This window comes from Eulemur rufifrons, chromosome 7 (assembly GCF_041146395.1).
Source record: "Eulemur rufifrons isolate Redbay chromosome 7, OSU_ERuf_1, whole genome shotgun sequence".
Lineage (NCBI taxonomy): Eukaryota > Metazoa > Chordata > Mammalia > Primates > Lemuridae > Eulemur > Eulemur rufifrons.
The window spans coordinates 236,133,538-236,160,992 of record NC_090989.1 but is presented as its reverse complement, the minus strand read 5'-3'; the positions used below and the strand labels follow the sequence as shown (position 1 = coordinate 236,160,992).

General features: G+C 39.4%; 1 protein-coding gene and 1 pseudogene across 3 annotated transcripts in view; one reads left to right on the top strand and one right to left on the bottom strand.

Annotated features, from left to right (window-relative positions):
- Positions 1-27,455, top strand: part of NFIB (nuclear factor I B) — a 413,017-nt gene that overhangs the window by 51,177 nt on the left and 334,385 nt on the right. The window lies entirely within an intron of this gene.
- LOC138387273 (small ribosomal subunit protein eS1 pseudogene) lies at positions 2,852-3,672 on the bottom strand (annotated as a pseudogene).

The window sequence follows — 27,455 nt, the reverse complement described above, 5'->3', positions numbered from 1 at the left end:
CTGCAATCTTGAACTCCCAGACTCAAGTAATCCTTCCACCTCAGTCTCCCAAATAGACTAGGACTACAGGTGTATGCTGCCATGCCTGGCTAATTGTTTTAAAAAAGTTTTGTAGAGATGGGGTCTCACTGTGTTGCCCAGGCTGGTCTCAAACTCCTTGCCTCAAGTGATCCTCCTGCCTCAGCTTCCCAAAGCATTGGGATTACAGGCATGAGCCACTGCACCCAACATCTTCTCTTAATGCCACATCTTTACAAAATGCTGTCCCTCCACACTACCTCAGGAAGAATGGAATGTCACGTGGGAAATCAGTGCCTCTATTATGCTATTGTTTTAAGAAATTTAAACATCCTCTGCCTTTTTATTGAACTCAGGATGGGCACTTCTCATAACAATTGCAAGTATCCCTAGAAGCAAAGAAAGAGAAAAGTCTGGTATTTATTTAAAGTACTAAGAAATTCAAATTCCTTATATAATAAGAAGTAGTTTAAATCTTAATCAGTTTAAACATTTTGAGCCAGAATCCACAAAACGTGCTATTTTTATCAAGTGTTTATTCTTCCTATCATTTTGAATGTGAAACATTTTCATGTCTTCTAAGAAAATTCCAGATTTAAATCTGAGAAATGGTCCTGGCCTTCTAACAGTTGAGGAGATTATGGACACCTATCTTGCTCCAGTGTTTTCTTTTCAGAGATTCTTGGGTTTTCTTGCTGTCTCTTGTTGGTTGTTGCTTTTTTATATTCAAAAGCTGAAGTTCTCAATGTTTGTACAGATGCCTGAATCCATTTGTAATGTAAATATTAAGAAAGTGATCAAGAATTTTACGTGATGATCTTATAAGAAGAAAGAATGCTAAAGCAATAAAATGCCTCCAGAAAGTAGCCAAAGGACTATGTAGAATAGCATGTGGGGATTTTGAATCCTTCCACATATGATGTTAATTCAGCTTATTAATGAGAGTCATGAGGGGCTGACTAGTCAATGCCTGGCCATGAGAATCAGGCTGACTCACCTCACTACCCAAGTTTGAGGAGGTGAGTCAAGATGCTTCAGTTGGGTGTCATCTGTATTCCCCATTAGGTACTAGGCATAAATAAGTAAAAAATTGAACTGTTTTTAAATTGCTTTTCTTTAGATAAAACAACTAAATTTGAGTGTTTTTCCCATCTGATCTTCCTGAGTGAAGACGAAAAAACACTTAGAAAAACTCTAGGAAATTGATCTTTTCCTTGTCATTTTCAAATCAATCAGAAAAAAATGCTATCTTTCCTGTTTTGAACATTTTCTATTTAATTTAGGGAATAGGGTCAGAAGTCTCACAGACACAAAATTCATTGCATTTCTTTTGGGAGAGTTTTCAAATTTACTTCCTATTGCCACGTAGTGACGTAGCTCTCACGAATGGTACTGACAAGTCAAGAAATTCGTTTTCCGAGTTTGGATTTATTAAGCCCATTATTTCATTGTCCATGGTCCTGATATCATTGCTGATCGATGGCCCAGATCCTTTGGAACTCAGGAAGTTAGTATGAGTAAAATAGGGGAAACTCTACTAAATTGAATTCTTTTCCCCAGTAGCAGTCTAGCTGAAAAAAAGGGGGCATGCTAATTATATTATCTAGGCATGGAGATGGCGGAGGTGACAGTGAGGTAAAAATCACTAATTTTTTGGAGAAATTTGACCCTTTTTGTCAAAGAAGAATGAGAAGAGGTCTTCGGAAATCTCGGATTCACATTCCTTTGCAGGAGTTTGATAGGTGGGTTGGTAGGTACTGAAACATGTACCCTTGGAAAGAGTTGGGGAAGGTCAGGAGCTGGGACATGCCATTGAGCAGGAGGGAGAGAGAAGCGGGTGCTAACATGGAGCCAGGGAACAGGGGCTGCCTGTGGGCAGCTGTGAGCCTTGGGGGGAGGGCGAGAGATGGCAAGGAAGGACAGGAAGCAGTGGGCATTCAAGGCTCTCCATCCTTTTTCCTATTTTCTCATGCTTCCTGTGGCACTGGACTGCTACAGGTTTTCAATTCTGAACTGTACTATTCAGGATGGAAGGTTTCTCCTCACTTACTGAGTCTAAGCATACAGGCTTCATAGCCTCTTCATTTTGTCATCCTAATGGTCAAAAGGCTCTTATCCTGTTTTGAATTTGTGTCTTCTGGGGCACTTGAGAAGCAAGACTTTGGAGCCAGGCTGCCTGCCTTCACACCCCAGCTCTACCAGGCCCTGCTGTGTGACCTGAGGCAGTCACCTCACTGCTTCATGGCTCAGATTCCTTATTTGTAAAATTACGATGATAATAATAGTACCTCTTCACAAGATCTTATTAGGATTAAAGTCATTATTGAGCACTGTTACAATTAATTTTATGTGTCCAGCTTGACTGGGCCAAGGGATGTCCAGGTAGCTGGTAAAGCTTTATTTCCAGGTGCATCTGTGAGGGTGTTTTCAGAAAAAAATAGCATTTGAATTGGTAGAGGTAGTAAAGTTTACCCTCACCAGTGTGAGTGGGTGGGCATCATACAATCCATTGAGGGTGCAAACAAAACAGAAGGGCAGAAGAAGGGTGATTCACTCCTCTGCTTAAACTGAGACATTTATCTCCTCCTGTCCCTGGACATTGGTGCTTCTGGTTTTTGGGCTTTTGGACTTGAACAGGGACTTACACTATCACCCTTCTAGTTCTTAACCTTAAGGTCTAATGGAATTTGCCCCATTGGGTTTTAGACTCACTTGGGACCTGTCACTTCTTTCTTCTTTATGATTTCTCTCTTTTGGAATGGAAATATCTATCCTATGCCTGTCCCACCATTGTATTTTATTTATTTATTTATTTATTTTACAAATAGGACTCTTTATTTGTCATTAAAAGTCTGAATTTTAAACAGATTCTTGGACTGGTGGTTCATATCCATCAGCTCGTTCAACTTTAGTGCCTGTCTTGTCACCAGTAGCTTTTCCAGAGCTACTACCTTCACCATGAAGCTCCATAAGTTTCCCCAATTCAAAACTTCGGCTTCTTCAGCACTTTTACTTTTCTAACAAAGACATCATGGAGAGGATAAATAGATTGGCAAGCCTTTTCTATGTCTTTTCCAGTGCTGTCCGGAATCAATTTATTGACTACTTCTTTCAAGTCATTTGTTTGCACCTCTCTGGTCATGATTTCCATCATCTTCTTCTGGATTTGGCGGACCTGTTGGTGCTGAGCATAAGAGGTCTTCTGTATCTGATTGTTGCGTTTTTTAGTAAAACCAACACAGAACAGACGAAGCAAATACCCATTGGTAGTCTTGACATCAACATGAGCTTCAATTGTAGTCTGCCATTTTTTAACCATGGAACACATTTTGTCACGGGTAAGGTCCATGCCATGAAAATTAGTCAGGCAGTTTTTCCCTGAACATCTTCAGTAATCAGCTTGAATTTTCTAAATGCAACTTCATCATTTTGCAGATCAGTGAGGCTCACTTCAAACACACGACCCTTGAGGCCATCGGAGGCAATTTTTGTTCCTTGAGTCCTGGTGACTAGTGTTTTCCCAATATTTCTTATATTGAACATAGCAGGTGCCTTCACATCGTACCAATCTTTCTTAGAAAATGGATCAACCACTTTCTTCTTGGCTCCCTTTTTGCTGCCTTTCGTAAGGCACTTGTTCTTGCCAACCACCATGGTGCTGCAAAAACCCACCATTGTATTTCAAAAGTACAAAACTCATTTTGTTTCATAGGTTCATAGCTGGAGGGTAATTTTGCCTCGGGAAAAATCATATCTTGAGTCCCACCCATATCTAATTTAGATTTATTTAAATGAGACTTTGAACTTAGATTTTAAAGTTGATGCTTGAATGAGTTGAAACTTTTGGGGCTACTGGGATGGAACAAATGTATTTTGTGTGGAAAGATGTAAATTTGGGGAGACCAGGTGCAAAGATATGGGCAATATTTGTGTCCCGCCAAAATGTATATATTGAAACCTAATCCTTAAAATGATTGTATTTGGAGGTGGAGTCTTTGGGATGTGATTGGGTCATAAGGCATGAAATTCATGTCCTTATAAAAGGGACCCCAGAGAACTTCCTCAACCCTTCTGCCATGTGAGGACTCAGTGAGAGGACGGCTATCTATGAACCAGGAAGAGGACCCTCACCAGACACCAAATCTGCCAGCACCTTGATCTTGAACTTCCCAGTTTCTAGGACTGTGAAAACTAAATTTTTTTTGTTTATAAGCCACCCAGTTTGTAGTATTCTGTTATAGCAGCCTGAGTAGTCTAAGACAAGCACATGATAAATGCTGGGGAAAAAAATCCTTCTTGAAAACAGAACACATTTGTTCAATGTACGTCTTATAAAATCCTTGTAGTGTGAAGTTGCTCTCAGGGTTATGCAGCCTCATCTCCCTGCTCACACCATGTCCAGCAGCTCCCTGAAGACTCTGCACAGCGACTCCTGTATGAGGTAGAGCCAGTGCCAGGGCCAGCACTTATGAAGTGACAGTGAAAAACAGTCACAGTAACTGAAAATAAGCTATGCATTGCATGTTGGAAATCTTCCCTTTTCATAACTGAAAAACAAATCTATGAATTTTTCAGCAAAAGTGGTGACATAAAGAAAATCATTATGTGCCTAGATGAAATGGAAGAAAAGAATTTAAAGCATGTGGATTCTTTTTTATAGAATACTATTCGAGAGCAAGGTGTAGCATATGCTTTGCAGTATATACGTGGAACTGGCCTCAAAACAGATAATTGGCATAGAGTGGGATCTACATCTAGGATTGGAGGGTGGCAGCATAGCCTGATTGAAATGAGAGCCATGTGGAAGACAAGTATTATAGGACTATGTCAAGAGAGGAAGCTACAAGAAACCAGCACAGTAGTGGGTGATGAAAACCCATTAGTGGCCGGGTGCGGTGACTCACATCTCTAATCCTAGCACTCTGGGAGGCAGAAGCAGGAGAATTGCTTGAGCTCAGGAGTTCGAGACCAGGCTGAGCAAGAGCGAGATCCAGTCTCTATTAAAAATAGAAAAATTAGCTTGGTGTCATGGCGTGTGCCTGTAGTCCCAGCTACTCGGGAGGCTGCAACAGGAGGATCACTTGAGCCCAGGAGTTTGAGGTTGCAGTGAGCTACGATGACCCCACTGCACTCTGTCCTAGGCAGCAGAGTGAGACTGTGTCTGAAAAATAAAATAAAATAAAATAAACCATTAGTGAGATACCTGCTCCAGGGGCCTGTTCCTGTCAAGTCTGTCGATAAACAGTACCAACAGCTGCGAACAGCCTAGTTGTAACAAGCGTGGATTTACTTCCCCACTGAACTGGGAACCCCTCCATGGCTTTCTTCTCTGAAAATTATTCAACGATAAAATCTAAAAGAACACTTTTAATTCTAGTGTTAGAATCTTGGTCATTTGTCAGATGACCATTGATTTTCTACCATGAGGTCAAAAATTATATTTCTTGATGAACGATTATACGTATAGTTAATTATACAACTGGATAATCTCAGGGAGTCCTGCTGACACTCTGGTCCTTCAGTGTTAACCAGCTCAGTATCGTGGGGATTTCTGCAACACTTCAGGCCTCTGAGAGCTAAGAAGTGATCATTCCATCACCTATAAAAATCGTGTGTCCTTGGGTGGAATGTGGGGTGTCAGGAAAAGTCTACATCATGAGGTGCTGAACATTGGATTTTCTTGTACAGGCCTGGATATTAAAACGCTTCACTTAATATGGTTCATGGAAGCTAGAAAGAAAAACTAAAGTAATTCCAGGGCAGTGCTTCTCAAACTATTTGTAGTGAAAAACCAGTTTTGGTTTTGTTTGTTGCTTTCAATCTATTGCAGACCAATACTTTTATCAATTGTAATAAAAACAAATTACTAGGAAAATAAAATTAAAAATAAATTCTTACAGAATACAAGCTCCGACTTTTAATTACTAGATTAAATAGACACAAAATTACTGTAACATTGTCACAACATGTCTAGACCCTTGCTCTTAATTTCTGTTCTCATCCCACTGTGTACTTGGAACAAAAATTTTGTAGATGGACACTCGTCCATGGACCACCACTTGGAGTAGCACCAGGGTAGAGACTGTTGAGAAAGAGACTTTCATCCGTGACTTGGACCTAGCCTGGGACTGTTTCAGAACACATGGCAATATGTGTGTTGTTAATACTCACTTAAATGATCATATCATCAGAAAGATACTGTGCTGGAAAGAATTCCATTGCAAAGGACACAAAGTAGACCTAAAAATTCCAGTCAACCTGATGACCTACAAGTAATCCATTGACTAAGACAAATTGTTCTGCATGATCCTCCATCATTACTATTTTTTTAATGCATGAAGATGCCTATTACAGGAGCTCCCTGGGCAGCCTACAGAGCAAGGGAACTTGCTGAGGGAAAAATGGAGCCTGAAGGTCTGGGATGGAGGCAGAGAAGGGAGGTTTACTAAGTAGCTAGGGGCAGTAAGACCGTGACTATATGCCTAACACGGGTGGACTAGTCACTTCAGGCACCTCTTCAGGGGCAATTATTCCTGTTTGTCCCAGTCAGGATGAGATGGTGACTTAAGCAGCAAAAAGTGGAACCAGAAAAACCTTAAATTCTACTCTCAACTGGTAAAAAGAACTGTACAGATAAGGTCTGGCTAAGGTGTGCAACATCCAAAGCTAAGCCACTCAAACCTTAAATTCTACTCCCAATTAGTAAAAAGAACTATGTAGATAAGGTCTGGCTAAGGCATCCAACATCCAAAGATAAGCGAATCTGGTATTTTTCCTAAATAGTGGTTATAATTTTAGTGGCTTTGTAATCTTCTACTAATTTAGTTACTGAAAAAAATATTAGTCTTTATTTTCCCTATATCACTTACTGCACATTTCTGTTCCTATGAAATCAATATGTGGCCCATGTGATAACAACACTTCTGGGGTGAATGCCACATGTGGTTCACATTTTACTCTCCAGCTTGTTTATCAGTAAGCCCAGCCACAGGACAACAGTGATTAAAGACCAGCCGACACCTGACCTCAGGGAGGAGGCAAATCTACTTAGAAGCAGTTCAACTTTCATGCAGACTTCTCATCCTACACATGTAATGTCAGTGCTATGAGGAAGGAAGTTGGAGCTTTAGTCCTCAATCCTGTTTAAGTGAAAGACTGGATTAGTGATTTTGAGTTTGTTGCTTCCTGTGATTATAGAAGTTTATCTTTCATTTCCACAGTATTTTTTAATAGCAACCTTATGCTAATTCAACATATGCTTACTGTACAGATAATTGTCTCCAAGAATATCAATACATATGGCATTTTTCAGATCATTAATGCTTTAAACTATGCATCAAGTTCAATTATCTAACCATTTCTTATCCAAGGTCAGATTTTAGGCACCATGCCTCTTCATTTCTGTTCCTTTTTCATCTTGGAGGTAGAAAACCATTTAGAGTTCATCTTTCCCATCCCATTCTCTTGCTATCAAGAGACTGAGGAAACTGAGGCCTATGGGGCTGAAATGAGTTACCCAAGGTCTTACCACAATTATGGGTAGAGCCTGGGTTCCATTTCCCCGGGTCCTTGTCCAATGTTCATTTAGGCATTACTCCCTGATTTTGGCAGAAATCAGAGTTTGTAATGGAAAGATTGAGTGTAATTGCTGTGAACATGTGGTCTTGAACTTATACTCCAAGATTCTAATCATTCCTGCCTGCCTGTCTGCTCATGCCCTCCCTAAAGGAAATCCCCCTACCCCAAGCCCCTACTGCCTAAGCAGCCAGATTTCATACCATGTGACTCCTCTACTCCCACCATTGTTAACTAGTCTGGCGATGGCCATCAGCCCTTATGGAGTTCATCTGTGGAAAGGATAAAACTGTAGATAGGACAATCAGATTCTCCCTTTCAGGAGGGTGAACCAAGGAACAGAGAGGAGTTTCTATTTGGAAGTGGAATCATGAAGTTGAAATAGGAGTAAGTTGAATGATCACAACTATGGCAAACCAAAACCATATGCAATTTAGAGTTTTGAGAGAACAAGAACCAAGAGCAAGTAAGGAATGCCAGTGAGTCGAGAGAGAAGAGACTGGAGCAGACACACAGAGTTGCACGTAGACTCTGTAAAATGGCCCTGCTGCAATGGCAATAACAACTGCAATGGACTCTGTGCCAGGTATGTTCCTAGCACCTTACATGTATGAGTTCATTTTAACCTTCATAAGAACCCGTGGGGTGGATACTAATATCATCTTTCTTCTCAGATAAATAAACCAAGGCACAGAGAGGTTAATTAACTTGCTGAAGGTCACACAGCTCACTTCATTGCCATAGTTCCTGCCAGTCTGTTTGCATCCCATGTAATAGAGTCCTTTTTCAAATAATTGAAAATGTAGATATTTATTTAACCACAACAAAAATAGACTATTTGGGGGAAATTGGACTTGAAATTCTCAAGTGTATGATAAAAAGTCACTTAGAGATAGTATAATTATTTATATATTTCAGTTTTAATATTCCTTCTCAATCTTTTACTTGAGTTAGTTTGAATTGGAAACCTCCCCAGGCAGAACCGAGAGGGATGACCACTAACCAACATGTGGGTGGGGACCTTATAAGGAGCACAGGCTGAAAGTTAAATTCTTGTGATTTAATGTCTGAAAGGGAATATAAGACAGAGGTGGAAAGAGGAGGGAAAGTGGAAACAGCAGCAGAGCCCACATGGCCGGCTTCTTCTAATCAGTCAGACCGCAGCACCTGCTGAATGATTTAGGCACTTACATGCCGAGGGGAGGAACCAGTGAAATGCATGAGACTATGTCATTTCCAACCTTGGAAGTGAGGAGATTGTAGAACGAGCCCGTGGGCAAAGGAAAACTCCCTGACTAGGTGCCTAGGTCCCATCAGTAAGAGGAATACAGGAATCCTGCTCCCAATCCACATTTCCAGGGAAGAGCTTATACGTCAAATGTCTGGGTCCTCGCGGAAGAAGATTTTGGCCCCTACATCCTCACCCCAACTTTTTTGGGCTATTATGTGTTTATATCCCTTTGCCAGATGATAAAACTGACTCTCAAAGGGATTCAGGGCCCAGCTAGGTTCATTTGCACAGCCCCCATACCAACGTGTTCAGACCCGCCAACTTTGGAAAAAATGGACATCAAAAATAGTGTTGACGGCGTAAAAGGCAGCCCATGGAACGCAGACACAGGACAGCAAGTGTTCTGCCTGGAATGTGCAGAGCTGGAGAAGTGGGCATAGTTGTGTCTGCCCCCATTCCAGTCCCACCATGTCACCTGGACGTGTGAGTGTGGAACATGTGGTTAGGAGTATGGCGAGGGAGAAGGACCAGTATCTCTGGAGCTATTTCTTTCCCAAATGATAGCACCATCCCCACTGCTGGTTTAGGAGAGACTTTATATGGCTGGACTACCCACACTTGCTGGAGCTGTTACTTCCTGTCTATCTCATCCTGGTGATTGGCAATAAAATCCTTAAAATGAGAAGGTCCTAGGAAAGACGATAAAGGAGGAAGATGTGGGTCTGAATTTTTCCAGCTGTGAGTCTTGGGCAATTTACCTGTGAGAGTCTTAATTCCCTCATCCATCATGGAGGGTTACCATATCTACCTCTTGAAGTTGTTTTGAAATTTAATGAAATACGTATGCAAAACACCTAGCATGCAAAATCCCTCACAAACGATAGCTCCTGTTTGTATATGTCTCTCTGTCTCCACCAGTCTTCCATCCAGTCCTTGCCAGCATCTTACTGAAGTAGATTTTACCCTTCCAAACCTTTCCTGAGAGAAGCACAAAGAAGAGAAACAAAGTGAGAGTTACTACGGGCAGCAATTTCAGACACTCAGAAACAATGCAACAAAATTAAAGCCTCCCCAAACCAAATGGAATACCCCACTCCACTACCCAACCTGGGTCCCAGTTAACAAAGCATCTCTCTTCATAAATAAGTGTGTATTTCTTGTATCTGTGCTATGCTAGGTGTTGGAAATGACCGACTTCACTGCCCTGAATGCCTTAGATCATATCATCTCCTCTCCTTATCTTACTGACAAAGAGTTTCTTTTCATCAGCATTTTACTAGCATTTTATCTGCGTTGGTTACCTTTAGTGTAAATTTGACAAATCCTTCTTGAAAGCTCTTTATTCATTCACTCTTCTTAAAGTCTTGCTAAATACTGTGTTACACAACCAAGATCTGGTAACATCACACTTAGTAGTAAACATACATCCTTGTACACTCAGGTTGAGTGGCTTTGCTGAATTGGTTGGTTTTGTGCATGAGGCACTTTGTGTTTAAGTTGGTTTGTGTCCCTCTGAGGATAATTTTTGCGTGTAAATTCTAGGGAAGCAGACTAATTCCTGATGCAAAGCTGATTACTCTTCCTTGGGTAAAGTGACATCTCCGAAGGATTAAGGTCATGGTTGAAAAGAGCGCAGACTTGGAGTTGCACAGACCTGGGCTTGATTATCCTTTCCACTATTTAATACCTACATTGTTGTTTAATTTCTCTAAGCCTCAGTTTCTTCATCTATAAAAGGGGACAATAATGCTTCCCATATATGTTTATTGTGGGGATTGAATCAAACGTGAGGTGTTTGGCTCCCTGGAAGGGCTCCACAGACACAGATCTTTGTTTTCTTCAATGATGTATCTCAAGCACCCAAAACAGTGCCTGGCCTATGGCAGACTCTCAATAAGTATATATCGAATGTATATTGAATGAATAAATATCGATTAAATGAATACATAAATATTGAATGGATAAATATACATTGAATGAATGAACGATGATTGAATGAATAAAGAAAGAATAAATATTGGGTGGATAAACAGTTTACAAAACCTGGTAGCAGGAGGACAGAGACCTCCCCCCCCAGACACTCACTCAGTGGCCACAGTTAATGAGACCAGTAGCCACAAGCGGCTCTTCTGGCAGCCCTTAGCCTATTTCCACCCGCTCCCATCCCTTCTCTGGCTTCTCTACCCAGTGTCTCTCCTGCTCACGCATCCCGCAATTTTATAGGTTTCTTAGTACCTTGGTGACATGCCTGGACCTGTCTGTGAATGAGCCACCTGCTATATGCCATGTCAGGAAGGAGAACAACGCTCAGTGACTCAGATAGGGTACAGGTCGTGGAGAAAGGCACAGCTGATTCCCTTTAGAACCAGAATATCTATTTCTTCAAAACAGGACAGACTGTGGTGCTCTGAACTTGCCAAGCCATGAACTCTATTTAGATTCTAAACGACAGTTATCAAGAAAACAGCCGCTGTGTCCCCCCAACTCCTCGTGGGGAAACCTAAAAATCTCTCTCATTCGTGCGAGGCCAGACTTGTGCTGGCCCCTGCCCTCCTGCCCAGCATGCGGGGACCCCACAGTCCCTTCGGGCACAGCAGAGCAGCGAGGCCTCGGTTCTGGCCCCGAGGTGGCGAGTCTGGGGAGTCTGGAACGGAACTTTCTAACCCAGATGAAACTCACTGAACTTCAGAGCCCTGGCTCGTTTTCAGGCCAGACGGAGGTCAGCCTGTAAGGCTTCCCTTCAGTGGGGCTAAAAGCCAGGCCACCTCTGGCGTGTTTTCAAGACCAGGGGCCAATTACACTGTGTCTCCTGTCACCTTGGCTCCAGCTCCATAACCCACATATTTGTGTCTGGTTACAACTAATACCAAAGGGACCATAAAGAAGAATAAAGAGGGAGGAGACATCACGAAAGGGGCCTTGGGGGACGGCGGGGAGAGAGGAGAGAGAAAGGGCAGAGGGGGCGCCAGGCCGGCAGGACCGGGCCCCGCCCTGTGCAGAGAGGGGGAGGCTCCTCGCACAGCCTGCACGTGGGAAGCCCCCCTCCTTCCCCGTCCCTCCCGCCTCAGGATCTCCGCAGCCAACCGAGCAGGGGCTGCGAGGGGAGAATGTGAAACGCGGGGCCGGGAGGATGGTGCTGCTCACAGTGCCGTGTTCTTAGACCTTCCATCTGCACACTCGGGCCGGCGCCCGGAGTCCTGTGCGTGTTTCCAAAGCAGCCCAGGCTCTCCACGTCTGATGTTCATTGGAAAGTAAGAAAAGACATGTCCCCTGCTTTAGCGTTGCCGGCATGTTACCACTTGGCAGCCCTTCAGGAGTTTATGACAAACAGTAATGAATAATTAACTAATCATCTGAACTGCCACCAAAAGCCTGAAGACGACAGCATCGCCTCGGCCCACACCACCCCAGACAGGCCGCGACAGTGCTTCCTCTCTTCGCAGAGACTGGCCAGGATGCAGGCTCGCTGCTGACGCCCGCCAGGCCGGCAGGGGACCAGATCATCCTCCCTGCATTCTGCTTCTCACTGGGCTCCTCACACGAGGGCGAGATGGATACAGCCCGTGTCTCAACTCTCTCGCAGTTCTGTCTCGCTTTTCCCTCAGACACCAAAGTTTTGGGGCTCCATGACCTCCGTGAGCTTGATTAAAGCAGTGGTTTGCCCCCCCAGGGGGTGCTTGTCATTGTCTGGAGACATTTTGGTTGTCACAACTGGAAGAGGGGGGCGTTGGTGCTGCCGGTATCTCGTGGGCAGAGGCCAGGGACGCTGCTGAACACCCTGCAGTGTACAGACAGCCTCCGCAACACAGAATGACCTCGCCCCAAAATGTCCACCCTGCAGGGAGTAACAATGATGTGTCCCCAGCACGTTCCAGTGCGTCCTGGTGACAGTGGTTAGCCCAGGACCAAAGACACTTGGGCTCCCTCGAGTGGTCATTCCCACTATGACAGCCAAGAGGAAGGGCCCATGGCTGCAAGAGGTATGGGGGAGGGGGGTGTGTGTGTGTGCGTGTGTGTGTGTGTGTGTGTGTGTGTGTGTTTTAAATAAGTCATTTTATCCATCACAAAATATGCTTCAGTTGATAGTGACAGCAATTTTCATGAATCATTAATGAGCCATTTTCTTCTCTCCATGTTGTTAATATCTATGCAGAGGCCTTTGAATTAAGAGAGCAGATTTCCCTCTGATTAGTCAGACAGAGTGTTTATTTTCTGAAATATGTTCTTCTCATTTAAAGTAGCACTTGAGTGTGATTTTGTGTGATTTCTTTCTGTTTGTTTTCTTCCTAAATGGAAACACCAAGAGCTACCATCATGTTTCCCAGTTTGGGCGGACAGCTCATAGATAATATTTCTACTTACATTTTTGAAGGGGTGAGGACAAAAGGGTGGAAGGTAATTTTGAGATTCCAATTCTGATGGTATGAACCATTTGCAGAGTCCTACAAATGTCTCTACAGTGAAGACTTTGCAAAGCATGTGTTTATGACAGATTGTTTGGTTTCCCAACCAAGCAATACTTTTTAATGGACTACTTAAAACTTAACTGACCATTCTTATTTATCTAGCATCCTGTTATCATGTTCATAATATCTATAATATTTTATTATTTAATAATTCCACATGACAAGTGCCGTATCCGCTTCATGAACTCATCCATTCCTTGCAACAATTGTATGAGATAACATTACTGCATTTTTCAGATCAGGGATGGGAGACAGAAGAAGATAAGTCACTTAGCTTACAGAGCCAGCAAGTCAGAAGGTGGGATGAGAGTCCAGATCTGTCCGGTCCCAAAGCATGCCAACCATCCCACTGAAATCTTCAGGGCTCTGGTCAATCAGAGCAGCTCTCCAACCTGGCGGTTGGGGTTTCAGCCAAGTGCCCCATCTCCTCTGTCCTGCCTGCATTCTTGTGATCCTCTGTTCGTAAGCTCTTGCTCTCAAGGCCATTTCCAGGCTGGGTCCACGTATGCTGTGCTCTTTCTCAACTCCAGGTCTGTGTGCTCCTTCTTCTCATCAGAAACACCATTCTTTCCCCTCCCAACACGTCAAACTTTGCTTCTGTTCAAAGCCCACTGCCCACCACCACCATAAAACCTCCCCTAGTGTTTTCCATTTTGAGAACACACACTGTCTAGGTTTGGATGAAAGCCTGTCTGAACCCAAAGTTCTGGCTCTTTCTGCGCATAGCACTGCCTAAGAGAGAAAAAAACCTTATTCCTGCCACTCACTGGATTTACAGTTTGAAGTCCCTTGCCTCCTTCTTTACCCAAAATAAGCTGAATAGACTGACTTAAAATACCCAGCCCACTTCTGAGGCTTGTTAAAATAAATAAATAAATAAGATAATGAAAATGAAAACTCTTTATAAATATAAGGCAATACTTGATTATCATCCTGGTTTCTCTTTTTCAATTTTTATTACTTTTGTTTTTCTTTTCTCTTCTCTGTCTACTCCCCAAATTTAGTCATCCGTAGAGCAGGTCGAGAGTCATAGATTGGAGAGAAAGTGGCTTTTTTCCTGTTTTCAGGACTTTTGGCTATAAAAATGTTACATATTACCAACAATCTCAGACTCCATCACAGGTTGTATTATCAGAAAAGAGAGAACATCAAATCACTTCAGGCATGTAAACTATCTGAATGGCGTCTTACATCCCAGAAGATGCAGATTTTAATAAAATGTGGGGAAAATCCACTTAATGATGCTACTCTGCTGGGCAGAGAGGGACTATAGGTTTCCTTTGTTATTAGCAACATGACCATCTTGACATTGATGGGTGAGGGAAGCGACTTTTTTTTCCTAGGGTATTTATTAAATATGTAAGGAAAATCCCTGCTGAGATTTTCATTGGAATTGTATTGATTTTAGAAATTAATTCAGAAAGAATTGACATCTTTACATAATGAATGTATCCATCCAATAACATGACATAGCTCTCCACTTATTCAAATCCTCTTTTAAATCCTTTAGTAATTATGCCCATAAAGATTTTTATATATTTTGTTAGATTTATTCCTAGGTAGTTGCAGTTTTTCTTGCTATTACCATAGAATTTTTAGAATTTAAATTAAGTTTATGTAAATTAATCTCATTATTTTTATAATAATTTAGTTAACTAAATTTTAAAATGTATTGTTCATTTAAATTATAATTATTTAATTATGTTTTATTAAATCAATTTTATTTCAGTTAAATTTATTTACATAAATTAAATCTATTAAAGACAGGTTTATGTTTTCGTGTTTTATAAAAACTATACCATTGTCTAAATATGAGCGTGATAACATTTGTGAAGCACATAGCCAACACTGAGGAACTGCTATGGTCAGCCTTGGCAAAAAACTAATGTGGCATTCTCACTGCCTTTGGGAAGTGTTGCATAACTTTTAAACATGATTATAACTGAAAGCATAATTAGTACAGTAAAGTTATTGGCTACGGCTTTGTGCTGGAATCCCCAGACCCTTCTAATATCTGGGAACATTGTTGTATTATATGAGCCTAGAGACCCCACAGTCATGGTGGTCAAAGCCTCACTTTCAGGAGCGGAAAATTCTTCCAATTGATAGTCACTTTAGTCGCTTTAACTAAGAACTCTAAAAGCCAAGGATAAGAATCCAGTAGGCCTGTGCTTCTCATACTGGTTACTTATACTCTGGAAGAATCCAGTGATGATTCAAGAATATTGTGATTCAGCATGGTATACTGGGCTGGTCAGCACAAACTGAAGAGTGTATTTTGTTTATCAAACTAAAACATTGCTTTCATATGAAGATTTTTTGACTAATTTAACTTGCAAATAATTTAAAACATCTATATTAAGATAACCAGGGCTACTTTATGAGCTAGAATGCAAAATTTGCATTCATACTTTAAGAAAACATATTGGGGTACTCCATCCGGGTTTCTCAGAGGCTCCCAATCAGTCTTCTCTGCCTTTAAGTGTTCTTCAGGAGAATCTGAGATGCCTCAGGAGGAAGCATCAATAAGATGTGCACATGTGACCCATTTGAATCTAGTTCTCCCCTTGCTTTTGCTATCCCCTGGTTGCTCATTGGACTCTTCCAGAAGATACCTTTAATACACCTTTGCACCATTTGGGAATTACAGCTCCAGTGATCCTAGAGTACCCATCAAGACCTGGCAGAATAACTGCCCCAGCCAAAGTTTCCACGACTTACAGAGAAAGAGGTGCAGAAGCTGGATTGCAAAGCACAGCATTTGGTTTCCTGTATGCTGTGTTAGTACTATATCCAGCATGGGTGAGCTGATTGATGAAATGTGGAGGGAAGCAACACATTTTTGCAAGTAGTTCCACAGTGGAAGGAAGACTTGAGCCAGAAGGACTCTTGCCTGCTGCGGAGAGAGGCTGATCTGTAAGATTAGGCTTGGCAGAGAGTATCCATTCTGGGCTGAATTTTAGAAAGTCGATTAGTTGGCTATGGGATATCTGTCGCCAAGTCCTGTTATTTTTCTTTTGGATAATTTCTACCTATCACCTGTGTCCCTCCACTCCCATTGCCACCTCATAGTTGGATTTCTTCAACAGATTGATTCATTCATGTTCTCATTCAATAAACATTTAATCAACTCTGTGCTGATTGCTGTGCCAAGCACACAGTTCCCTCAAGAACTCACAAACTACCGAGAGAGAAAAATGAAGCCTCAATTACTAAATAGTGGGGTAAGGACAATCATATTAATAGAAAACAGTGTGGGGTGTTATGGGACCATGGAAAGATTGAGCATATCCAGTCTTGGGGGGCAGGGAGACTTGATGTCTAATTACTGAAGAACAGGGAGGAGGGGAGAAGAGAAGTGCATCCTCCAAGCCTAAAGAAAAGCTGCAGATACGTAAAGGTCCTGTGTGGAGCTTGGCTCCTCACAACGATAGCAAATTTGGGATTAATGGAACAAGACAGGGAAAGGAATGAGAAGGGAAGCTGGAATAACAAGCAGAGGCCAAGTTAAGGGAAGGCCTTGTATGTTATACTAAGGAATTTGTATTTCATTATTCTTAGGCCAATAAGGAGCTACGGAAGGATTTAAACGAGGAAAGTGACATTATCAAATTTGCATTTTAGAAAGTTCATTCTAACTGCAATGTGGGAAATGAATTACCTGCATATTCATTTATTTAAAATTTAATTGTTATAATTACATATAGGTTCATACATAGAAAACTATGATCATTTATTACATTGAGCTTGGAATGTTTTTGTGCTTTTATTACAAGTCAGATATAATTATCTGCAATAGGAATAGCTCTCTTTCAAAGGATGTTGACATCAATTAGTTTAAACTATTTTTAATTTAATTTTGTAAATAGGGAATATATTAAAGTGGTTCAAAATTTAAAAAATACAAAGAATATACAGTGAAAAGTGTAACTTCCACCCTGTTCCCTATCCATGTCATCTTTCACATCCAATATTATCAGCTCCTTGTATGTTCTTTCATAGGAATTTTATATTTACAAAAATGTACATGTTCATATATTGTTTATTAACCTTTTAAGATCAATGGTAGCATACAACACACACTGTCCTTTGCCTTTTCTTTCTCACAAGACAATGTCATTTGGACATCTTTTTATGCCAGTGTTTAGAGTTTTCTCATTCACTGTTACAGCTGTATAGTATTCAGTTAGGGACTTGTACTATAATTTATTTAGCCATCGTCAAATTCAAATTATTTCTAATCTTTAGACTTTGCAAGCAATTTTGCAATTAATAATGTTGCCATTGTCATCTCACACATGTGCGGGTGCATCTATAGGATAAATTCTCCAAAATGGGATGCCTGGATCAAAGTATGTTTTTCAGGAATTTTGACTGATATGGACAAATTGCCCTCCACTGAAGCTGTATTAATTTATAGTCCTACCAGAAATGCTTGAGTTTGCCAACACAATGTGTTACCAAACTCTGGGGTCTCTGCCATCTGATTGGGGAAACAATGTTATCTTACTGTAATTTTAATTTGTATTTGCATATTATGAGTGAAGCTGAGTACCGTTTCATATGAGTAAGAGCCAGTTGATTTTTCCCATCCTTTGAACTCTATGCTCACGTCCTATTTTCATCTTCCCAGTGGATTACTAGTCTTTTGTATATTGGTTTATATAAGTTCTTTAGATATTAGAAAAATTAATCATATGTCTGTATATGAATTGAAAACATTTTTCCAAGTTTGTCATTGTCTTTTTACTTTGTTTATGGTGATTTTTGCCTTTCAGAAAAGGTTTATTATTAAGTAGTTGAATTTAACCATCTTTTATTTTATAGGCCTTTGAAGGCTGTGTCATAGTTTTAAAAGCCTTTCCCAGCTCAAAATTATTTTAAAAAGTGGTTTTGTCAAGTAATTCCATAACTTCAGTTTTTATTAGGTGAACCATATGAAATCCCAATATTTGACAATTTTTGCCCTACAGAAATGGTCATATGATTCAATGTAGTACATTGAATGCTTTGATCTAATTGGAATTTATTATGGTATGAGATATGAGATTGGCTCCAACTTAATGTTTTTGTAGATGCCAACCCAACTGAATAATTCATCCTTTCTTACTGAGTACTAATGATATCTCCTAATACTAATTTTGCAAATGTCCGTGTTTCTGATTTTCAGAACTCTTCCATTGATCTGCCTACCCATTTAAATTGCTGTGTTAATTATTTAGAATTTATGTTTTAATATCTCATTATTCTTTTCCAGGATGTTCCTCTCTTTTCTTTTTTATATTCCCAAGTGAATTTAGAACTTCCAAGTCTGTTTCCTAAAAAACTAATGACAATTTTGTTTGCATTTTTGTTAAGGTCACTTTGAATTTATGGATTAACTGAGAGTGAATTACCCTTTTTATGATGGTACATTTTCTGAACTAGCCTCTTAAATGTTTCTAGCTTCTCAGTTCTCTAATCTGTTCGTTCTGCAGTCTGCCACCTGACTAATCTGCCTCGGACAACATCTTCATTAAATCATATCCCCGAGTTTCCCTAATCCAAACCTTTTCTTTCTTTTCCTTTTCCTCCCTTTAGAAATCTGTTGTGTCCTCCTCTCACCCCTTCACCACGTAAAAGCTTTGATAAATCCTCTTGTCCATCCAAGTCACATCCTCAAGTGAAACCTCACTGGGCTATGGTGACACTCCACTTTTCTCTCCCTTCTGTGAAATCACAGCTTTACCTCACTAGTGAAGTCTCAATTCTGCATGACTTTTGTTACACCACACTTATTTAACCTGAGTGGCTTGGTTTCAAAAGCAGATAATTAAACATTAATTATATTACATTAACCTCCAAATCTCTGTGGTTGAAATAATGACGCACACTTAGATTTTTATTACTTTGCTCCTGCATATGCCTTAAATTCTTGTGTCTCCATTATATATCTCCATTCATTCAATCTGTCACCAAATATGTACTGCAGGCCTACCATGTGCCAGGCGCTCTGACAGTTGTTGGACATTTGAATCAGTCAAATTAAGCTAAGTTAAGCAGCAGTAACAAATAACCCCCAATCATAGTGGTTTACAACTATAAAGGTTTATTTTTTGCTCGTATAACATGTCCATTCCCATGCAGTTTTGACTCTGCTCCAAATCTTTATTTCAAGACTCATTTCATTCCAGTTTAAAGGAGCGGCCCTATCCAGGATGTGCTGGTTGTGTGGCACAGGAAAAGAACAATGGTGACACCATGTGAAAACTCTTAAAGCTACTGCTCAGAAATGGCCCTTGTCAATTCCATTCATATTTATTGACCAAAGCAAGACACATGACTAAGCGTGATATCCATGGGACTAGAAAGATAATGTTCCAGTAGGGAGGTACTGTTTAGCAAAAGGCACAGAATGTTTTTTAACAAATAGTATAATCACCACAGCGATAAAGTGGTGAAAAAGACAGATATAGTACTCACAGAGTTTATAAGGTAGCATACAATACGAACATTAACCAAATAATAACACAGTTGTGACAAATGCTCTGAAAGAGAGGATGTTAAAGAAACATAAAATGGATAAGTCAACAATAGCCTAGGTGGTTTATTTTTATTTTATTTACTAATTTTTCGAGACAGAGTCTATTCTAGTGCCTGGGCTAGAGTGCCATGATGTCAGCCTAGCTCACAGTAACCTCAAACTCCTGGGCTCAAGTGAACCTTCTGTCTCAGCCTCCTGAGTAGCTGGGACTACAGGTGCCACCATGGCCGGCTAATTTTTTTTTTCTAATTTTAGTAGAGATGGGGTCTCACTCTTGCTCAGGCTGGTCTCAAACTCCTGACCTCAAGCGATCCTCCTGCCTCAGCCTTCTAGAGTGCTAGGATTACAGGCATGAGCCACTGTACCTGGCCTGCCTAGGTGGTTTAAAAGACCCCCTTTTCACCACCACCAAGAAATATTTGAGAGTTAACAGAAATTAACTAGGCAAGAGAGAGGGCTACCACCTGGTCAAATGCTTGAATAATTTGAAATCATTCAAAACTCTTGGAATACTAATTTGACCAAGACAAGCAGAAGTAGCATACTTCTATTTTGCAGAGTGTCTGCATCTAAATAACAGAATAATCTTCTCAAAGGCTCAATATTCCATAATTCCTTATTAATATGTTTTCCCACATGACAAGTCAGAGATAACTTTATAACTGCATTATTGTATCAACAATTTCATTGCTTCTGAGGAGCCCTAAATGACAACTTGTATTTGGACTGGGATGGACCTTTCCAACATGAGTCTCCATATTTATACTACCTATATATTTGTATAATATGTGCAATATGTGTTGTATTTTCTTCACCTAAAAATTTAGGGCTATTCTCAAAAGAAGTGGACAGCAATTATAGAGCAAAGGAATGGTTTAACCATATCAAATGAGAATGTACCCTATCCCTAATATGTAATTATTAGATAATTTCTATTTTCGTGAGGCAATATTTCTCTCAATTATTTACAGAGAAATAAATGACTAAACTAATAATGATGTCAGGGTCTTAGCCTTGCTTTCTTAATGGATGCCTCGGAAGAGAGCCTTTGTAATTCCGTCTCCATACCATATGTCTCTGTTGACATTAAAGTGCTTAGTTCCAAATGAGTTGGCTTCATTCAAGCATCTTAATTCAAGAGTAGATGATTAGATCTTAAGCTAAAAACCTATTAGGATGTAAGTACTTGTATTTTTGAAAGATATTAAGGGAACATCATAGTGTGGTTGTAGATAAATCCTCCATATCTAGTAGTGGGTTGGCAAAAATCTCATTTGATCTTTAAACATTACAGACTAGCTTCCTGTCAAAGTTAAACACAGAACAAGAACCCTGCCAAGGGTTTGTTATACAATACACACAACGGATAGTGTCTGTTTGTATCCTTTACTAGTGGTAGTTTCAGAGATTCTATCTCTGAACAGGGACAGTCAGAGAGGACCAAGTATCTTTTACATGCAAAAAATACCCCTAGCAAGATTCCAGGGTCAGAGCAGGAAACCCCCTTAAGAGGAGTCCTACAGTGAGGTGAGCATGTGCACCCGGGAGGTTTCCTGACCGGCACCATGCTACAAAGCAGTGAGTGTGGACAGAAAAGGACAAATCTCACAATTCCTTTGAGAAGGCACATACTGATCTAAATAAAACCCACTGCTATGATTGTTCCTGCTTTTATTTAACCACATGTGTGGTCCAAACTAACAGGATTCTCCCCCTTGCCCTCCCTCCTTCCGGTTAATTTGCTTTAGTCTCTCTGTAAGCCTGTCATGAGCAGGGCATGGTGATCTTCATATAGGGAATGTGAAAATCATTTGATAAGCATCTGCCTAATGTTTTGGCAGATACTTGTTTAGCTTATAGAGCTACTACCATGTTGGATTCCTCATCAGGAATAGACATACCTACTAGGGAAGGGGGAAGAATACAAAGTCCAAGGGATGAGATTTCCTAATTACATTCTGACAGGTGACGCTCCTGAAGAAAGAAAGACAAGATTAATTTATTATTATAGACTTCAAAGGCACCTGCTAGTTCGTGCATTCGTTTCTGCCCTCTTTCCTTTCTTCCTCCCTCCCCACTTCCTTCCTTCTTCCCTCTTTCTTTTTCTCTCTCCTTCCCTCCTTCCCACCTTCTCTCCTTCTTTCTTTCTTTCTTCTATTTTTTTTTAATGTGAAAAATACCATGGGTACAGTGTAACAGTTAAGGTGGGCTTTTATTAACACTGCTTGGGGAATTTTAGTAGCTCATGCCTCTAACTATATAATCCCTCAGTGTTTTACCTCTTGGTTCACATCACTGTTGACAGCCCCTACTCATTAGGAACACTGATAGCCATGAAGCAATAAGAAAGAAATGCTTTATAAGAACAGGAATGTAAATTGCTGCTGGAGAAAAAAGTCAGATTTATATGTCAAAGTCCCTGTTGACTTAAACAAGAAAAATAAGAGCAGACATCCCAGATTAACTTGTATTGATAATACCTCTTAACTGCATCCTTCCCCACCCCCAAGGAGCTTTAAGTACCGTAAAGATATTATCTGGTCCAGACATACAAATTAAAACAGGACTATAGGTTCAGAACTTGAAAGAAATAAGGTCATGCTTGAAAGAAATTGGGCTTCACGAAGATAAAAATGTTCATGAAAATTCAAATCGAAACATTGAGAACCAAGACTCTGGTGGGGCTAAGTATGGATAATAGAGGCTGCCTTGCAACAGAAATATCTCCCTTACGACAAGTTTTCGGAGTCAAACTTAAATGGAAGATTAAAGTAATCTTGAGTCATGGGAAGTTAATCAAATTCTGCAAACCCTAAAATACTATGATTCTTATGTGGCAATTCAATGTGGAATATTTGGACACTGGCTCTATATTTGATGAAACTAACAAACTATTAATACTGTCAACTTATTTTAGGCCTGAAATTGTATTGTAGGCTTGTTTTTAAAAAGTATTTACTGTTTACTGATACATACTTTAAAAGTCCTTTTCTTTTAGAGATAGGAACTAAGATATTTATGAATAATTGACGAAGAGTTGATCAATGGTGAAGCGGAGTTATGGGCACATAAAGGTTCATTATACTGTTCTTAATATTTTTGTATATGTTAAAAATGCTTCATAATAAAACTTTAAAAGAAAGAAAAAATTATAAACGATGTAATAACGAATAACCAGTCTAGTGAACATTTACCTACCCAATATGCAGCTGAAGATTTATAACATATAAATGTTGTTGAAAAAATTATAAAGCAACTCTTCTACCTCAATTATCTGGCGACCTTTGTGGCATCCCACTGGGAGGGTGGCTGCTGGTGTCTACTCATTAAAGTTGGTAACACCTCAACTGTTTACTCCAGCTGGCTAGAGCAGATCTAAATCAGGGCTTTACCTCCTGATTTGGTGCCATGGAGCTAACTCAGGCTTGAGAAGCAAAAACACCTGGGCTGAAATCCCTGCTCTAAATATACTACTACAGTTGTCTGACCCCCAGTAAAGGCACGAACTTCTTTGAGTCTCATTACCTCATTTGTAAAAAATATAATTAGTAATACTAACTTTGCAAATATATTCACAGAATTACAGACAGTGTCTATAAATTTTATTCAATGTTTTCAAAGAAGCTATTTGAACATGTCCCAACTGAAATGTATGAGCATCTCTGAACAAGCAGTAAATAAATACTTTATGTCCAGTTGATAAAACAAAGCCATTTTGCTGCTTATCAAAGAAAAGAAAATCATCACCTTGAAAGCATTTTAAAAGCACCCAGGAGTGGGGAGGACAAAGCTAGAATATTTAAAATTGTGGGGGGTGTGGGGAATCTGATTTTTTTTTTGCAGGGGGATCTGATTTAAGGTGGGTCTTTCAATGCAGCGTAAAGGGCACTTAACTAGGACTGGGCAAAGTTTCTTATATCATGTTTAAAGATTAGAAGACACAGAGTGGGAAAGTTTTCGAAGTAAAAAGTTCAAACTACTTATTGTTTTAAGAAGGGGTGAGAAATAGAGACAGGACAAATGGATTTGGGGGAAGTTCTTGAAACAAACAATAATATTATCTTCAACTTCTGCTTCCTGGGCAAGAGTTTCCTGGAAAAGTAAAATCAGGTTAGTGCAATTCGCATGGTAAAGTTATGGTAATGTAAACAGGAAGCTGAGTGAGTATAGATTGAGTTTTGTTCTCATTTATGTAGGGGGTTTTAAGAAAGTTTTTGTATCTTTTTTTTTACTTTTATTTTTCAGCTTCAATGTGAGCAGGGATTATATGGTATAACAATGCATTTCAACAGTGTCTGAGATTTGTCTGAAAATTTTTGTAAGAAAAACTTGTTTAAAGTATGTAGATGGAGAAAGATAAAATAAGATTCCTAACATGTTGATAATTATTGAAGTTGAGTATCGGGCATATGAAGTTTTGTATACTATTTCCTCTACTCTTGTATATTTCTGAAAAATCATATAATAGTAAGTTTGTTTATTTGAAAGACAGAAAGTATATTTACCTAGCTAGTGTGAGCCCAGATACTGTGTTCATTAAATTAATTTTTTAAGTATAATTTTAAAATGTATAATTATCTTAAGTATTTTCAAGTCATGTTACTATATGTATTATATAAATTCTCACAGGCTGATACAAACTATAAATAGATGTTATATAGAAAAAATAAAATGGATGGGTTTCATAGTAGATTAATGAAAGTTAAAAAGAAAATTAGTGAACTATAAAAGAAATCTGTAAAAATTATTGAGAAATCAGCACAGGAAAGCAAAATAAGAATAAATAAAAATGAAGGCAGAGACCCAGGGAGTATAATAATAAGAAAGTGTAATATAGGCTTGACTGAAGTCCCAGAGGGATAGAAGAAGGAGAATTAGCAGAGACAGTATCAGAAGAGATAATGGCTAAACATTTTCCAGAATGGATGAAAGGTACCAACTCATAGATTCAAGAAGCTCAGTTAATCCCGAACAGTCTAATTAAAAAGATATCCATAGATACATTATAGTGAAACTAAAAACAGAAAGAAAATGTTACATACAAGCAAAACCCAAACCAAAATGAAGAAGTGACCTTCGAAGGAGCCATACAGCAAAGGCATGCTCTTCAGAGGAGCAACAGTCTGAAAGCAACTTTCTCAGCAACGAAAGTTGGAAGGCAGTGCAATGATATTTCCAATATGCTGAAGGAAAATAGTTGACAATCTGAGCTTCTATGCCTACTGGAAATGTACTTCAGAAATTAAGATTAAATCAAACCATTTTCAGATACATAAAATCTGAGTTGATTTCTGGCCAGCAAGCTCTCTAATGGCAATTCTAGATGTTGTTCTTCGGGCATCAAGAAAATGCTCCCAAATTAAACGTCGGAGAAACAAGAAGAAAAGAAGAACACAAGAAGTGGTAAATATGTAAGTGAACAGAAGTAAGTATTGGCTTTATAAAACAATAAATAATGTCAGACCAATGTCTTTTAAGAATATAGCATAAATCCTATGTAAAATTTTATAAAACCAAACTAACAGTGCCCCCCAAAAATAAAACATAATGACCCAGTGAGATTTATTTCAGAAATGCAGGTTTGGTTTAACCTTTGCACATTAATGTATACACTGACAGATTAATGGAGAAAAATTATATGATTATCTCAATACAAGCCAAAGAATATTTTCTAAAATTTGATATCCATTTCATGATCTGAAGTCTAAAGATGATTAAAATTTCATATGCCAATTGGCAATAGAAGGTAACTTCCTTAACCCAATAAAAGGCACCTATAAAAACTTATAGTAAATATCATACTTAATGATAGATAAAGATGTTAAGAACATTCCCTTGATGATTAGGAAAAAGACAAAAATGTTTGTTATCACCCCTTTTATTCAAACTTGTACTATAGATCCTAGCCAGCACAATAAAACAAGAAAAAGTAATATAAAATAAATTATTAAAATTGTCATTATTTGAAGATGATATATATGATTATGAACACAGAAAAACCCCAAAATATACAGGTTTATTATTAGAATTAATGAGAGAATTTGGCAAGTTTTCCAGGTAGAAACCAATACAAAAAAATCAACTAAATTCTTATATACCAGCAACAAATAGTTGAGGCAAAAAAGCACCATACAGCACTGAAAATGAACACGCTACAGCTATACGCACCAACATGCATGAAGCCCACAAATGTAATGATGAGTGTAAGAAGGAAGCCATGAAAGAATATATACTGTACTATGCCATTTATGCAATGTTCAAAAACAAAAACAACTTAAAAACAAAACAATAATAATTCACTCCTGTTTGGAGTGCTCATCTATTCTCAGCTTCAACAATTACCATTATGCTTATGACTTTTAAAACCCTATTTCCATTGCTTCCTGCCAGCCATGCCCATGTGTCAATTTCTTCATGATATTGCCTTCTAGATATTGCCACTTGAGTGACCTGCTGGTACCTAAAACTACAGGTCTGGTTTGATGATTTATGTAGAGTTTATCAATATCCTATTTAAATCTATACTCTCCCACAAGGTCATTCAGTGCCTTGGTTTTAATACCATCTGTGTGTTGCATCTTCCAAACATTTTACTCCAACCCTAAGCCTCTCTTGTGAGTTCCAGGTTCATATATCCAACTGCCTCCTTGATATCTCAATTTGGATATTTCCTTGGCATCTCAATCTGACACATCAAATATGCAATTTTGCATGATTAGGGGGAACAAAAATCACCAGCATGTTTGAAAAATGACATAGTTTTGCTTTGTTAGTCTTAGTGTGGGGGACTGAACAGAAATGTACAAGATGTGACTAGAAAAATAGTTTAGGGACATATACTGAAGAATGTTTGATGTTTTGCTTAACAATTTGGACTTTGTGGACAATAGAGACTCATAGAAGAACTTTTATTTTCTGTTAATTTATTCATAAAATATTAATTGAGAACCTACTTTATGTTAGGTTCCTGTCCTCATGGAAATTACAGTCTATCAAGAGAGTTATGCCATCAGATTTACATTTTCAACTTTATAAAATGTGGACAATGATTTAAAGGGTGAGACTACAGAGAAAAGTTAGGAGGCAAGAATGTTGAATGCTTAAACTAAAATAGTTGGGAAGTAAAGATGAAGAAGGATTCTTGAGAGTGTTAAGGGCAGAATGTATTGGAGTTAGTGTCAAGTTAGAATAAATGGGATGGGGAAGTGAGGGACTGAGGATGGTATCAAAGCTTTCATCTGGCCCAGGAAATGGCAGTGCCTTTACCTTAGCTGGGTGATGTGGAAGGAGGAGGAGGGTGGGTAGGTGGGAGGCACCTGACTTCAGTGTGGACAGTGAACCTGAGATGCCTATGTGACATTCAGTGAGGAAGCTGAGCAGCTAATCAGAAACATGGGATGTGTATTAGGACAGAGCTATAGAGATAGGGGCATTGGTTTGGGAGTAATAGTTGAGCGTGGGGGATAGAGACAGGTAGCGCAGAGATTGCCAAGGAGGAAAGCAAAAGTGATCATTCATATGACACGCAGAAGAACAAATTTGGCACTGGCCAACCAATTAGTCTCAGCATTGCAGTAACTAGCTATGAACCTTGACCTCCCTTTCCCAAAGTTCTGTGTATCTGCCTCCCACTGTTCCATTA